The sequence below is a fragment of the Pholcus phalangioides genome, unplaced genomic scaffold, assembly GCF_987345545.1.
Source record: "Pholcus phalangioides strain wild (caught in Gottingen) unplaced genomic scaffold, Ppha-v1.0 ptg000008l_1, whole genome shotgun sequence".
Classification (NCBI taxonomy): domain Eukaryota; kingdom Metazoa; phylum Arthropoda; class Arachnida; order Araneae; family Pholcidae; genus Pholcus; species Pholcus phalangioides.
Window position 1 is genome coordinate 4,684,400 of NW_028301601.1, and position 17,373 is coordinate 4,701,772.

Here is a 17,373-nt window from a genome sequence, read left to right on the forward strand (position 1 = left end):
CAGAATGGCACCTTCCCATCGACACTTCCTTGTCGAACGGAGAGGAAATCAGACGGAGAGGAAACGTTACGTGGAATTCCCGGCTTAATCGTGTTCCCATCAATCGCAACTTCCTACAAGATGATATCCTTGCCGTATTCGTTGGTACAACCTTTCCCCACTTGCTATGTACCCACACGAGACCTTGATATTAAACCATGGATAGCGTGTGACAGTGTGGTGCAAGACGGCAACCCGGAAGGTTAACGGCCGGGTGATCCGAACGGACATCACATTATTGTACAGGAATCACTGGCTTTCGCAAGAGGAGGGGTTTTAGGGAGTTCAAGCTCCCCCTGCGGGCGAGATTATAATGTTTTTTATTCTAAAAAAAGGTATCCCCACCCGGGTGGAAAATAATGATCAAATTTCGAAATTTTAGTTTGATTCAACTCCGTGCAAGGGGAGCACTTTGGCTTCAGCACAGGATTTCCAGCCACCCGAAAGTCATGAAGTTCCAAAATGGTCAAGGGAAAATTTGGCAAAAAAATTCTGTGATGAGAAGAAATTGAAACTCGGAAAACAATAAAAAAGTTAAGATATTGTTTTACATACGGTGTGCCATAAATTCGTAAATAGTTTAAAAATTCATAAAAATCAAAGGAATTGGTAAACGTATTTGAATGTACACAAAAAAATAGTACACGAAAATCAATTTAAAAAATAGTTTCAAAGTTATATAATGAGTTCAAATTCTTGTTGATGGAGGGCGCTGAAAATATCTAATTAGATTCCTATTAAATGCGGGATGTACTGTACAATTAATAGCTAATTTCTAAATTTTCCTGTTATTGGCGCTTACATGAAGTTTTGATTGATATTTGTGGATAAAGCACTATTTGTGAAGTTGTGTAAAGCCGGGTTTTCCTAAGAGCAGGTTTTTTCTAAGAGCAGGTGCGTCAGCGTGAAAACGCTGATTGGTCAAAAAACACGAATTTCAGGTTTTAAAGCAATCAGCGTTTTCACGCTGCACCTGGCACTGAAATTCCACTCCTAGGAAAACCCGGCTTTACCTCGGCCACGAATCGCCTGCCGAAGCTTTACGAATTTTTCGGACACAGAATAGATTGGAGAAAGATTGAGTTCAATCACTCCCACCGGACTAGTTTCCATGGCCCTCAATCGGCAGAAGCTTGAACTATGCCCGAATTTTTTTTTTTTTTTTGCAAAAACCACATTCAAATACGTATATACCAATTAATTAAATTTTAAAGAATTTTTAAACTATTTATGAGACACTCTGTGTATTTCTTTGTTCAGGAGTTTTGGCCGATGAATTCAGGGAAATTATTTAGATTTAGGTCAGGGAAAAGTTTTTTTCCCAGGGATTTTCCCCAACTTTTCCTGCTAAAAAATTTTTTCCGAAATTTTCCCTAACCAAAACTTAAAAATTTCTCTGATTTTCTCTGCTGAAAATGAAATGTTCTTCAAAAATGCCCTTAACAAAAATTCAACCATTTCTCTAATTTTCCCCACCAAAACAAAAATTCTCCTGACTTTTCCCCTGACAGAAACTCAAAAATTTCTACGATTTTCCCTGACCAAAGACCCATGAATTACGAACCTCCGGCTTTTAGTGGAATTGTGCGAGCCAATTCGGAAGTCCCTGCGAACCAAATTTGTGTTGCCATCATAGGTTAAGAACCCCAGAATTAGAGGATGAATGGCTATCGATAGCCAATTTTCACGGGGAGAACCCCCATTGTTATGGATCTCTCTGAGGAAGACCGCGCCCCCAATATCTTTGCCTTGATTGTGCAAGTCACCGGACGGGACCACGGGACAATTCATCAGCATTGATGAATTGTTCCGTATGATGTATTCTGGTCACTACAGAGTGTCCCTGAACTCATGGGTCAAACTTTAAGGGAAGGTAAAATACACTTAAAGAAGTGTTTCTTGCATAGCAATGTGGGGTCGGAAATAAGAAAAGCTTTTTTATTTACATTAATAATTACAGTAAGTGTTCAAGTGTGCCATTACCAACATCGATACAGGCCTGGCAGCGTCTAGCAAGTGATTGGCGTACCCTTTTGAAGGTGCCAGGTGTTCAACGAACAGTTGCAGTTACAACGAGGTCCTCGTCAGTTTTTCATTTTCGACCCCCATAATACCGTACAAAAATACAAATACAATGCCGCAACAGGTAAAATGCCCAACGAGGTGGCTGAGAAAAAGATGCCCATAAAAATATGGATGTAAAGTACAGAAAAAACTGCTTCTTCATATTTATTTTACCTTCACTTAAAATTTGGACAATGAGTTCAGGGACACCCTGTACATGCCATAACCGGAATATGTCATTCTTTGTCTGAGCGGCTACACAGATTCACCAACACATACTCGTTATCACAGGAATCTGAACTAAATTTCTCAAAACACAGGCAATCCCATGATTTCATCATCACTGCGTTAAAAAAAAAAATAAAGATGGATCTCCCAATGACTTTATAAATGTCTCTTTGAAGACATTGAACTCGAGTTGAGCCCACTCTGATTGGTCATCAAGCGGCTATTGTTGTAATAAACTTGAATCGCGATTATAGTCTTGACCGCATACACCGGGTTTTTCCTCGTCCGCCATGTAATAATAACTGTTTCGAAATGATCGAATTTGCTCTTCCACGAAATGGAGGAAATTTTGCAGATTTACCGGAACTGCATCAAAAAATAAATAAATAATGAAATTGATTTTTTATTGATTTTCAAAGCGAGGTCATGCCATGTTCCAAGATGTGAGGAGAGGGGAGGGGGTGAAAATTGTTTTTTGAACTAGAAAATTCGGAAGTAATATTCTTACGAATTCTAGCTTGTGGGTAAATAATGGACTGTCGTCTTTAAAACCGGTTTTTTTTGGGAGCGGGGGGGGGGCGAACATTGCTCCCACGAGCATGGATTTTATACATATTTTTGAAAAGACAAGGAGGGTGTTACAGCCTCTACAAAAATATTTATTATGTATACAGCGTGATCCACCTTGGGTAGCAGGGGGGCTTCCGACGAGTGTCGTGCGAATCCACTAACAACTAGGGGTCTGTCTCTTGAGCTGTCTTTCTTTCAAACCAAGCACAACTCCCATCAATCGCCAAGTGAAGTTTACTACCGAGCCAAGTTGTGCCGGAAGTGTGAGTCAGGCGCGGATCTATGGGGAAAGCGGGTGATCGGGATGACCAACCCCTCCCCCCCACGGCCGCTGTGGTGGTCGAGTGGTCATAGCGGGGGACCCGGGTTCGAGCCTCACCGTCACCACAGTGGTGGTCGGCTGAAGTTGGTTTTCTGTGGTTCCCAACTTCAAGTGTGAGCCGATCTCCCCGGCCTAAAAACTCTCGCCATAGAGAGCAACAGTCCTACAAACAGTACAAATATTCAGTCATTATACTTCACTCACTTTACTTCTGAGATATAGATGGCAGCACTAAAAAATCATACACAACACTAGATACGCACTCAGACTGTTAGGTACACACAATTACACTTCCGGCACAACTCACGCACATCCTGAAGCAGGGCCCCTGGACTGGGATCTTTTACGCACCCCCCCCCCGACCAGACTCTCACGGGGCCCCCTTATGATGAATTTATACCGTGAAAAAACAAAAAAATGATTAAAATCACCCAGGGCTGGAGCCTTGTCAGCCCACCCCTTGTGGGGGCCATGGACCTGAGTTGTGCTCGGCTTAAAAAAAAAAAAACCCCACCGTTGCCGCAGTGGTGATCGACTGAAGTTCGTTTTCTGCGGTTCCCAACTTCGAGGAGCAAATGCGAGCCGATCTCCCCGTTAAAAAATCTCGCCGCAGAGAGAGCAACAGGCCTACAACGGTATAATTATTCATTCATTACACTTCACGCACTGTGAGTTGAGGAAAAACTTCTGGTTTAAAAAAACGGATTGCAGATGGCAACACTACGTATAATAAACATTACACGGAAACCAACTTCACGGAAGGTTCACTATACATACACACACCATGTACCAATTCGTTAGAGATTCCGCAGAGGAATATGGACGAGGTGCATGTGTGGTTTAGTAGTAGTAGTAACCCCCCCCCCCCCAAGCGAAATGTGATATTCATGAAACTTTCGAAACTTCTGAATGATAAATATTGCATTCAATCAATCTGTTAAAAATCACTTGCATCAACGTTTTTGACTTGATAACAAAATCAAGAAAACTTCGACTAAGAGACGGGGAGGTCCGGGACCGTCCCGAAAAACACGGGACAAAATGGGGATTTATGGTCACCCTATTCACATCGATTAATTTTTAACTATTTGTAAAACCACCCCTCCGAACAGCGAGCTTTAGATACAAATACAAATACAAATACAAATACAACGCCACAACAGGCAAAATGCCCAACGAGGTGGCTGATAAAAAGATGCCCGTAAAAATATGGTTGTCATGTTTCAAAAATACAGCAACCCAATTAAAAATGCAATTAACACAAATTACAAACAATATATACACATGATAAAATATTATACAATGCCCATAAAGAATACTTATGGTTGTCTTATTCTAAGAATGGATAGCTTCTCGATTTACCCCAACATGTTTATCGTATTTCTTTTTAAACGTGTCAATTGTGTTACAATTTACTACCTCCGGGGGTAAGCTATTCCATTTATTAACAACCCTATTGGAGAAAAATTCCCTGCGACACCATAACCTTGCATTGTCCCTCACCAATCGATACTGGTGTCCCCTTGTAAAAGCAGTCGATTGGCGGTGTACTAAAAGTTCATGGTCCATCCTATCCATCCCATTGAAAATTTTGAACACTTCGATCATATCTCCTCGACACCTGCGTTCATCCAATGTAAACATATTCAAAAAATGAAGTCTTTCTTCATAACTCAAGCCCTGTGTGCCAATAAGGACACGCGTAGCTCTTCTCTGCACCCCTTCGACCAAGTCTATGTCCCTCTGTAGGTATGGTCTCCAAAACCTTACAGCATACTCCAGTCCAGGACGAACTAAGCCTCGAAAAAGCGGAAGAATGACTTTAGGAGAACGCGAAGAGACCTTTTTGAAAATGAGACCAAGCATTCTATTCGATTTTTTGACAACCGCTGAACAATGTTCAGAAAACTTAAGTCGCTCGTCAATGAGAATTCCCAAATCGGTGACTCTAGTTGCATCCGGGATAGTGACACCATTCAACTCGTAAGAGAACCGTGGGTTGTTCGAACCAAAATGAGCGACCATGCACTTATCTACGCTAAACGTCATGCTCCATTCATTTGCCCATGCTGCAATCTTGTTTAAGTTGGTCTGGAGCAACTCCCTATCGCTTTCATTCCCGATTACCCCCATTAGCTTCACATCATCTGCGAATTTGCTAGAAATTCCATCGATACCCTGATCGAGTTTGTCGATAAAAAGTGAAAAAAGTATGGGGCCAAGGACACTTCCCTGAGGAACTCCACTTGTGACGTCTGTCCAACCAGAGAATTCCCCGTTCACCATAACTCGTTGCGACCTATCTCTTAACCACGATTCTATCCAATTCAGCAAGTTGCCCCCTATTCCAATCTCGTGTAAACGATTCAAGAGTTTGCCATGTTGGACCCGATCGAATGCCTTCTGGAAATCAAGGTAAACAACGTCGACATTTTTGCTCTTACCCAAAGCCTTAGTCACGTAATCATAGAAGCAAAGGAGGTTAGTTACACATGACTTCCCCTTCCTGAACCCATGCTGATTATCCGACAATACATTATTCTCGTCTATCCACTTCACAAACTGCCTTTTGATGATAATTTCCAAAATTTTCGAGAGGGAGCTCGTCAAACTCACTGGACGATAATTAGACACCACTTCTCTACTACCCTTCTTAAATATCGGAACAACGTTAGCCAGTTTCCAATCTCTCGGGACGATACCCTCAGCAACACTACTCCTGTATATCTGTGCGACTGGCCCCAACAATTCATTAGCACCTTCCCTGAGAACCCTGGGATAGATATCATCTGGTCCTGGTGCTTTGCTTGCACATACATTTCTTAGAAGATTTAGGACCTCCACGTCTTCCACTTGAATATCGTTGAGCGTTTTATTACCCCATGCAACACCCGTATATCGAATATCATTATCTCCATTAAAAACCGACGCGAAAAAGTCATTGAAAGCACTACACATGCCTACATTGCTCTCTACTTTTGAGCCTCCTATCGAGAGGGGGCCAACTGTCCCCTTACATCCATTATTGACGTATCGAAAAAATGATTTTGGGTCAGAGCGAATGTTATCTGCCAACCTAGATTCAACTTGCTTTTTACTATCCCTTATCGCTTTCTTCAACAGTCTTCTTTTATCAGTAAACAATGATAGGTCACCTCGTCCACTTTTATACTCTCTGAATGCTCTTTTCTTTTCAAGATAAAGGTTCCGCACGCTATCCGTGAACCATAGAGGGTGTGATGTACAAACACGATTTTTTCGAACAAAGGGTATGACGTCGTGCAAAACAGAGGACAGCTTCGTACTAAATTCTTCCCATTGACTTACCACCCCTACTGATTCCAACCGGTCTTTGAAAACTTCCGCTAACCTTCTTCGCAAAACATCAAAGTTAGTTCTCCGAAAACAAGGAACCAGTCTTTTGTTATCAACCTTACCCGAGGAAAAGTTACAGTGAAATCTGACGATACGATGATCACTGGAAGAAAACTCTTCCCCCACCGAAACATGTTCAACTAGATCCTCAGAACTAGTAAGAACTAAATCCAAAATAGCAGTACCCCTAGTGGCTTCTGATACATGCTGATACAAAAAATTTTCGAGCACCAACTTAAGAAAGTCTCTTTCATACTGATTTCCAGATGAAAGGTTCTCCCAATCAATACCCGGGTAATTGAAATCCCCTAGTATGAGAACCCTCTTTCGCTTACACATGTAGGAAATTTCATCATGCATTTTGGCGATATAGTTTTGATCCCTATTCGGTGGATTGTAACAAACCCCAACAATAAGCTTATGACGTCTTTTGTTCTCAAGTTCAACCCATATGGTTTCAATATCACTTCTCTGCACGTTACACTCTCTAGCCTTCAAACATGATTTCACGTATATCAACACTCCACCCCCTTTCCTATCAGATCTATTTCTCAAAAAAGTATCGTATCCGGAGATGTGTAAGAAAGATTCATCCCCATCGTTTGCCCAAGATTCTGTAATGGCTATAAGGTCCAAGTCCTCCACAACTATCATAGTTTCTAAAAAATCTTTCTTGTTGCCCAAGCTCCTGGCATTTATTAACACACATTTTAATTTGCCCGGTGGTTTGTTGTCAATCGAGAAGCCATCCAAGTCAGAGGTGGGTAATTCCCCGTCAGTACTGTTGTGATTATCATTAACTAACCCGCATTCCCGACTACGTGGTCTGGGAGTAAAAAACCTGACCTAAGACTATCGTAAACCTCCCAGACCCCTCTCTTATTTAGATGGATCCCATCCGAACGAAGCCACCTATCGGTAAATGCGGGAAGCTCCAAGAACGTGACCCCAAGTGAGGAGCAAATGTCCTTCAGGCCTATATTGAATTGGTGGATCCTACTCCTATATCCCCTACTACCCCTTGGCAGCACTGGAATCACTGCCACATCTGAACCCCCCTCCCTAGCGGATAATAGTAAATCCCGGTATTCTGACAGAGACTCACTAATATTCGCTCCTACCTGATTTGTTCCCACCCACAGAATCACCCGCAAGGGCAACTTTCGGCGATGAAAAACGTCTCGAACGTTGCCAATCTTCCCCCCAGGAAGACAACAGCGCTCGAAACCCCGAAAATCCCTACACACTCGGTTCCCAAGTTCCCTAACCATAGAATCGCCGATGATTAAACCCCTATCACTATCCCCCTCTACCTCATCCACGACCACCCATTCGCCCTCTAAAATGTCGTTGTTCGTGGAGATTGCTTCTTCATCAACAGGTGGCTCGACGACCAGAGGGTCCGTTATAACCGGACCCTCTAGCACCCTAACTTTTTCCCGTAAAGCTTCGACCTCGTGTTCCAGCCTTTTTCTATCCAAGCACCCTTTACAAATGAAACTATCAGCTACTATACCCCTAGACCAGGGAAACCTCCCGTCGCAAGCTCTACACAACACTAGTCGAGGTCGAGGCATACTAACACTATTGCTAAAGCTAGATAATAATAATAATACTTAACAATACGAAAATGAGAAACGTTAACTGGAAATTAAAATAATGTAAAATACATTACTATGCAAAATATACGTAAGAGATTATACGAAAAAATTACGTAAAGTAGAATGCTCAGCACTAAATCACGAAGAATAAAATAAATATGTATATAAAGAATACAACACCCTCTAAAAAAAGTATTAAGCTACGAAGTACAATTTATACTTATTAGAATTAGCTAACTATCTCAAAACACTAACACTACAACAATAGGCCCAAATGGAAGGAAAACAACGTTATTGAGAGTACCCGGGAAAAAGTATACACTGTTTGCTAACACTAACGTCCAAAAACCTACGAACTTATATCAAAGAAGCGAGCGAACCTGGCGAAAAAACAACGAAAATGAAATGCGAACGAGAAAAATAAATATGAGTCGCTCGAAAATACACAACGAAAATTTAAAAAAAAAAATGAGAGCAATATATAAAAAAAAAAAACCACTTATCTCACAATCCAACGTGCGCTAAAAAAAAGAAAATCACCGCAGAATATGACCCAACAATAAACAACACGCTAAGTAAAACTCACGAGAACGAAGAAAAACACAAAGAAAGACACAAAATGGCGCACTGGCGTGTCGGTGAGCGGAGCGCGATAATAGCACGTCCGTTCCCAACGACGGCGAAGACGATTATGATCACTGCCATGGTGTGAGTATATGTACCTAACAATCTGAATCTGTATCTAGTGTTGCGTCTCATTTTTTCAATGCTGTCATCTATATTCCACATGTTTCAAGGAGTTGTATAGTTATTAAAATTTAAAAAAAACAACTCTTTATACAGTCCCCGTGAACCCTAAAACCCAGTTCAAAAGCTGTTGCCCTGTCTCTCCTGATGCCAATAAAAAAAAAAAATTAATGTTTGTTGTGTGTTTTTTTCCGCACATGTTTCCAAGTGCAACATTCACTGAGATATTCGAATTCGAAAAACGTAGGAAATTTGGGAAGAAACCGTTTTACCCCCAAATTTCCTCCGTTTTTAGAATTCGAATACATCAGTGAATATTGCATTTGGAAACATCATTTCCTTTTTTTGGCATCGGGAGAGACAGCGTTTGAACTGGGTTTTGGGGTTCGCGGGGACTGTATAAAAAGCTAGTTTATCCGTTTTAATAACTACACAACCCCCCCCCCCCCCACCGAAACATGAATGACGTATCTGAGTACTGCCACCTTATTTGAAAACATTTTGTTACCGGAAGTATACCTCTAAGATCAACGGTTCACCAGTAAAACACAATACGTTTCCTATGCGAACCCTGTATATTCTCTACAGTTTGTCGTGGGCTCCTCCTACGAGTCCCGCTGGCGCATCTTTGTAAGCACCTGCCCCAATGTAACCTTAATTTTGTGTCTTTTTTTGCCCGCTGGTGGTATTTCGGTGCTTAAGCCGGGTTTTCCTAGGAAAAGGTTTTCTACGGTGCGTGCAGCGTGAAATCGCTGATTGGTTGAAAACCTGAAATTCACTTTTTTTTTTAACCAATCAGCGTTTTCACGCTGCAAACGGTGCAGGTAACCTGCTCCTAGGAAAAGCCGGCTTTAGTGCTCCGGACTTCACGTCGTTCTTCCAGCATGGCTCAAACCCTCTGGGTAACCAGCTTGAATCTCCTGCGGGGACAGAGCCGGGGGGGGGGGGGGTGTCATGGTCGATTTAAGGTCCTCGCGATGCGAGTTCGTCACTCGACCACTACAGCGGCTAGACTCTTGAGCTATGGCTCTCGACCCAAGTTTGGTTTGCAGGAGCTTCCGAGATGGGTCGTATAAATCAACTTACAGCCAGGGATTATTGAGCTATGCGGCCCCGACCTAATTTTGATTCACTAGGGCTTGCGAGATGGATTGTACGAATCCCCTTATAGTCAGAGTTTCACGAACCGAAACTTGATTCGCATCGGCCTTCCGAGATGGGTCGTACAAATCCACTTACAGCCAGGAGTTTTTAAGCTACGGGTCACGATCCCAACTTGATTCACATAGGGATTGCGAGATGGGTCGTACAAATACAGTCTTGTTATAAATGCACTTTATTCCGTCACTGGTCTCACCAGTTTCGAAAAACAAGCAGTCCCATGGGTCGTAAAGCTTGTCTTGTTGTTGATTTTGGGTCGTAGCTGAAATGGGTTAAGGACCCCCCCTGCTGTATGGTGCATTTTTGCAATTGAAAAAAAATTCAAGTTGGTTGTTAAAAATACGAGAAAAAAAACGGGGTACTTGTTAGAAAAAAGTCGAGACTGCCAAAATTACGTGAAAGTATGGTTTTATCACAGAAAATACGGTTCAATATGGTCATCCCATTCATCTCCCATATTCATCAAACATACATTATTTTTTTGGTGAATTACGTTTTAATCCATTGCGACTTGCAGTGATCGGGGGCGTGGGTTAAAGGTGGAGTCAACTGATCTAATGTAGATATATATGAATTGACATCACATCATCATCGTGCCCCCCCCCCCCAGACTTCCAAGTCTATCTCTACCTACGGCAGTGGTCCTCTATTTCCAGCCATTGGTGATTATTTTTAGCAATATTAGGGATAATTTGCCACTTTACTTATCGTCAATAATTTTTTTTTTTTTCGCTGTAATCCGCAACTTTGCTTATCTTTGACAATGTTTTTTGGTGATGTCCGTTGTGAATCCCGATTTCTCGTATGAAGGAAATATGAGCCAGCTTTTTACTACTGATACTTTCCTACCGGAACACCCCTTGACAGGCCACAATGGACCCGCGCGAACCGGAGTTTCTCACCCCTGAATTAAACGATTTTCTGTAGAAACCTATGAAGAATCGCCTTTCGACTAATGAATGGTTTTGGAACAAATTATCTTGTCAAGGTAGGGCCATACTCGTGTCCAGCTTCCAATGTTTGTCTCTCCTTGCTACAATGAGGCACCAGTGACATAGGTTGACTACACACTGGCCCAGCCTGGCCCAATGTTCCTTGGCGAATATTTGTTTCTAGAAAACTCTCCAGGCTACTGCGTGTTGTGAATATTGACGTCCTCCGACCATTGTGTGGCCAGACGAATTGGAAACCGACTCCTTTGGCTTGGGTTGGAAGCTAGAAGGTACTTGATCAGCCTTCATGCCTCCAACATTTGACAAACATCGCCAAAGGTGAAGTGGCCACACCACTCACCCATGACCAACCTCATAACATATTGGGCCAGACTGGACACGAGTGTAGCCATTGCTTCAGCCGAGGTATAACTGTATTATCAGAAATGACTATTTCATCAACCGCGACACGGCAACTTGTTAGTCGTTCTCGTGTGCCAAGTAAACAAGGTTAGGGGGACACTGCGCCATGTAATAACAGTGATCGCCATTTACCGAATAAATTCGGTTATACATTGTACCCAGTGCCGTCTTAACGCATGGGCCCACCCGGGCACGGTCCGGGGGCCTCAAGAGAAGAGGGGCCTCACAAAAATGAAATCCAGTTGAAATTTTCTAGGATTTACCAGATAGGGCGTCCGAAAAACCACTTGGCCCGGGGGCCCATGATACTCATAAGATGGTCCTGATTGTACCAGTTTTTCTTCAAAGCCAGAGAAACCGAAAAACCTCTAACAGTTATAGAATTGTGGACTGCCCTGCAAGAATCATAGTGTGAATCGCCTCGAGGATACTTTCACACATTAAAATCCATGCCAAGTCGTGTTGTGAAAGTTTTGCGTGATCGAAAAGGGCTTGCGGGATATTAGGCAGGTGTCGGGAGAGGTTATTTATTGTGTAGGGACGTTGGATCATCCCGTAAAATACGCGACAGACCAATTTTTCCTGTTATTTGTGGCTCTTATGAAGAGCGATCGCTCTGTCTGGGATCCGTGCCTTGTAAGGGTGTATCAGTTTTTTTGTCACTTCAGTGTACTTTATATTTGAACTATACGCCTTCAAGTCTGAGATTACGATTTTTTTATTCAACTAGGCTTCTTGGAATTAAGTGGACTTCGGTCGGAATGAACGGGTTTGGTTCTTGTGGGGGTGGTGGGGCTTTCAGCCTGAAGATTCTGAGCGTTCCCCTGCATCGTCTACATTTGGCTGGTGGTCACTGCTGTGTCCGACGGCATCATTTTCGCTGCAGAACTCTTCGAAGGATGACACGAGGGCTTCCTGGATGTTCGCGAGGACCTGTTCCTCGTCGTCGACGGGCAGGTCGTCGACGTTGACGTCCTCTTCGCTCCTGAGCTCTTCGAACGGGGTCAGCATGCCGTACATGCTGTGGAAGGTGACGACGTTCTTCATCTTGCGGCCGTCCAGGCGGCAGTACCTGTGGCAGTAGTTGTACGGCGGCCAGTAAACGTGTAGCGTCGCGGCCCGGACGTCGGTGACGTTCTTCATCTCGTGCAGGCCTATGCCGTCGTCGATGTAGGAAACATCACCGGGAGTCCACTGGAATTCCTGTCCCAGACCGAGCTCTGTCTTCGCGTCTGCTTCGTGGTCGTCGTTGCCGCCGAACACCGGCACGTGGTACCTGATCTCGGTGATGCTTCCCTTGAGCGTCCTCATGACGCAGCTCGAGCTGGAATGGTCGTGGATGTTCGTGCCCTGCCCGGGGCTCCAGGCCATAAGGATGAGGTTGAACTTGCCCTTGCCGTCGTCTATCAGATTGCGGGTGTACTTTTCGCAGTGGTATTTTGCGTATTTCTTCCAGTCGTGCTCGTTGTTCTCGTACTCGGTCATCAGCTGTATCACCTCCCGGGGGTCCACGGCGGTGGCCGAGTCCTCGTTCTCCTGGAAGACCCGGTGCAGTTTGTCGATGAGGTTGTGGAGGCCGGTTGTATCTTTCTTCGTGAGCATATGCTGCATCATTTCGATGCCGGATTTCGCGTGAGACCGGTGGAAAATAATCAATTGGAAGTCTGGTTACGTTATCTCTGCTAATGGATGGTCATTCTAACTATAATTAGAGCTTCTTCCTGATTGTGGACGGAAACATGAAACTGGTCAAGGCTTTGTAACTGCTACCTCAGGTGTGCTCATGGCTGTACGCTTTCAGGAAAGCTGTAGTAGCTATCCCAACAGCCTTGTTATCGGCTATTGCCGCTGGATATTATCAGAGCCGCCCTTAGTGGGTGTGTGACAGGGGCGGTCACACCTGGCCCCCATTTGCGGTAACAATAATCTCTTTCTTTCATATATTCTAAACTTTCGTCAATTCTAGAAATCTACACTGGTGTAAGAAATTAAGAGAATTTGCAGACTTGGTCGATTATCTCTAGAACTACTGTACCGATTTTAATGAAATTTGATATGTACATGCATTGATACAATACAAAACAAATAACCATTCAATAATTGTAATACACACGCATAATCGTGCACAACACTCGTTGGAGTCGGAAGGTACGAAACAGCGGTTGCAGAATAAACAAAAAAAATGGGTTAATAGATGGGTTAATAGGGGGTATGGTCCCCTCTTACAGATATACAGGTCTCGCAGCGTGATTTCATACTTGAAATAAGGCAGTTTATCATTTCCTGTGGCAATTGGTCCCACTCGTTCAGCAACGCTGTATTCATTCCCTGGATGGTTCCCGGAGGTGGGGGTTGCGAGTCTAGAAGCAGTGGTTTTACATTCAGTTCAGTTCTTTTCATGGAATTCGATAAAATATGCAAATTCTCTTAATTTATTTCACCAGTGTACATTTTCAAAATAATTCTGCAAATATATAAATATATTTCTTGCATTTACTCTGAATTCCCCCCCCCCCCACAAAGAAGAGAATAATCGGGCTTTTTTTTTTTTACCGAGCACAACTCAGGTCTATCGCCATAGGCAATTTTCTACCTAGTGAGTTGTGCCGGAAGTGTAATTGTGTGTACCTAACAGTCTGAGTGCGTATCTAGTGTTGTGTATGAGTTTTCAATGCTGCCATCTATATCTCAGAAGTGAAGTGAGTGATGTGTCGTGACTGAATATTTGTACTGCTGCTCTCTGTGGCGAGACTTTTTAACGGGGGGATCGGCTCGCATTTGCGCCTTGAAGTTGGGAACCACAGAAAACCAACTTCTGCCGACCACCACTGTGGCGACGGTGGGGCTCGAACCCGCCGTCACTATGACCACTCGACCACCACAGCGGCGGAATAATCGGTCTAGGACAATGCCTTCTAGAGCAGAAGGTATTGGCTAGGAGGAGTCCTGCTCTTATTTTCGCATTTCGGCCCCGCCTTTAGTAAGGATGGCCCTAGATATTATGACCTTGTTATTGGCGTTGTCCAGGATAAACCTCACTGAATATGAACAATGTAACAAATAATGATCATCCGCGTTGTTCTTAACGACGATATGTTAAACTCATGCATATCCCGCGAGGGCAGTGGCGCCTTATTGAATAGGCCAACGGGGTTCCATATTTGAATTTTTATCAATTCCAAGTTTTATTTTCTTAAATTATTTTTCCTTCATTCACTTTGAAATTATTTTTTTTTCAATTCTGAATTTTCGTTCATTGTGATCTTTTTTTTTGAAATTCTGTATTCTTATGAATTCTGGGATTATTTCTTTTATTTTAAATCTGATTTCTTATTTAAATTCTAAAAATATTTCTTATTTAAATTCTGAAAATATTTCTTATTTAAATTCTGAAAATATTTCTTATTTAAATTCTGAAAATATTTCTTATTTAAATTCTAAAAATATTTCTTATTATTTTTGAAAAATATTTTTTTTTAAATTCTGAATTCTCATCAGAATTCTGAGATTAATTCTTTTATTAAATCTGAAATTATCTCTTTTATTAAATCTGAAATTATCTCTTTTATTAAATCTGAAATTATCTCTTTTATTAAATCTGAAATTATCTCTTTTATTAAATCTGAAATTATCTCTTTTATTAATGCTGAAATTATTTGTTTCACTAATTCTTATACCTCACCACTATTACCTTGATGCAGTGGTTCCCGAAGTGTTGGTCCGGGATTTATTAATTCTGAAAATATTCTTTTTACTAGCTATAATTCCCGCCGCCGGCTGGGTTTTCTTCAATTTCTGTGAGAAGATTGATGTGACGACCCATTATAAAGGCATAAAATATTATACATATATATACTGGCAGCATTGGAGAAGTGCCGCTGTGGTGGCGAGTGGTCATAGTGACGGAATCGCGTCACGAGGTGGTCCCGCTTTCGAACCCCCCCCCCCCCGTCGCTACAGTGGTGGTCGGCTGAAATTGGTTTTCTGTTGCTGGATTTTTTTCTAAACGTCACATTTTTCAGAAGCACTTTCAAAGACGCATTCTATAGTAGAACCTCTTGATGACGGACTCCCATGAGACCGAAAATTTTGTCCGCTAACGAGGAGTGTCCGTTAATCAATAGTAAAATACAGTGGATCCCGCTTAAAACGTTCCCACTTGAAACGTTTTCCCGCTTAGTGCGACTACTACTACTAAACCATACATGCACCTCGCCCATATTCGTCTGCGGAACTTCTAACGAATTTGTACATGTTGGAATGTGCGTGTCCGTGTTGTGAACCTAATGTAAAGCTTGTTTCTGTGCAGTGCTTGTTACAGTGCTACCATCTGCCTCCTATTTTTCGAACTATGAGTGAAGTGTAATGATCGAAGATTTTACTGTTGTAGGCCTGTTGCTCTCTGTGGCGAGACTTTTTAACGGGGAGATCGGCTTGAATTCGCACCTCGAAGTTGGGAGGTGCGAATGCAAGCCGATCTCCCCATTAAAAAGTCTCGCCACAGAGAGCAACAGCTTAGTGCGACTCGTGGTCCGAACTCTTACTAATACTCGTCGATAATTCCCGTTTAGAGCGTTATCCCGCTTACAACGTTTCCCCATGATAGTACTAAAATAAACATTCCGAAAGTGATTGTTGAGGCCCAGAAACAATTGTTGCCCGACAGTTTTTTTTTTTGCCCATTTCAGGCATTTGCCTTGCTCTGACGAACTTTTAAAGTAGCCTATCGTTCAATCCGGGCCCTGTTCGATAAATATGCAAAATTTGGCGAAAATCGATCAAAAATTGTAGATTTGTATAGAGAACATACACAGACAGAAAATCAATTTTATGTTTAGATAGATTAATTCTGAAATTATTTTTTTTATTAATTCTGAAATTATTTTTTTTATTAATTCTGAAATTATTTTTTTTATTAATTCTGAAATTATTTTTTTTATTAATTCTGAAATTATTTTTTTTATTAATTCTGAAATTATTTTTTTTCTTAATTCTGAAATTATTTTTTTTCTTAATTCTGAAATTATTTTTACATTAATTCTGAAATTATTTGTCATTGATTCTAAAATCACTGCTGTCACTAATAGTATAATTTACCAATTAAAATTGAATACTAAGAAATTTTAAAATTTCTTCTTTCACTAATTTTGGAACACATTTATTTCCTCATTGATCATTCCTATAAATTCAGTTAACTGTATAAGCTTTTTTTTTTTTTATCGGCAGGCCATTGCAAAAAGCTTCGAGATCCACATGTGGCCATGCTCCGAAGACCTGATGTAAGAAGACAACAACAACCTGTTTAGACAACATTTCAAGACGCTTTAGTGTACAGTGGGAATGACGGTCTACTAAAAAAAACAACTGGGGCCAGACCCACTTCTCTCAAAAAGGGGTCGGGAATCAACGTTTCTTCAACACGGAACCATTTTAATGCGTATGCTTGCATAGTGATTAAGTAACGAACTGAATACACATACGAAATAGCAAATCCTTTTCAAAGATGTTGACAGGCCATCAGAGAAATAGCTTTTAAATGTTTTTTTAACAGCCATTTATGCCTTAACCTTGTCATTCACACACACTTACCTGCCGCATGCGCGTTGTAACTGCAAACTAGTGCAATTTTATTTAATTTTTTCATCCTGCTGGGGGTCAAGGGCAATGGAGGTTAACGTTGCGTATGTGGTTTTTTTAAATCCTATAGTGAATGAAATCGTCACTTTCATTATTAATCCCTTTTTTTGAGTGTGTGTTGAGACAGAGAGACAGACACCGCAAGTCACGTGAAATACTTATTATATTGAGATTGAGGTAAAAAAAAAAAAACATCACCGTAAGTGATTTCGTAAATCTTTCTCTTGCTTTTTCACCTCGGGGGTGGCTGTTGGTTGACTTTCTGGAGGTTATC

The 17,373-nt window shown here is 41.8% G+C and overlaps 1 pseudogene; it reads right to left on the reverse strand.

Annotated features, from left to right (window-relative positions):
• Window positions 1–12,260: 12,260 nt before the first annotated feature.
• Window positions 12,261–13,076, reverse strand: LOC149083529 (cysteine dioxygenase type 1 pseudogene; annotated as a pseudogene).
• Window positions 13,077–17,373: the final 4,297 nt, after the last annotated feature.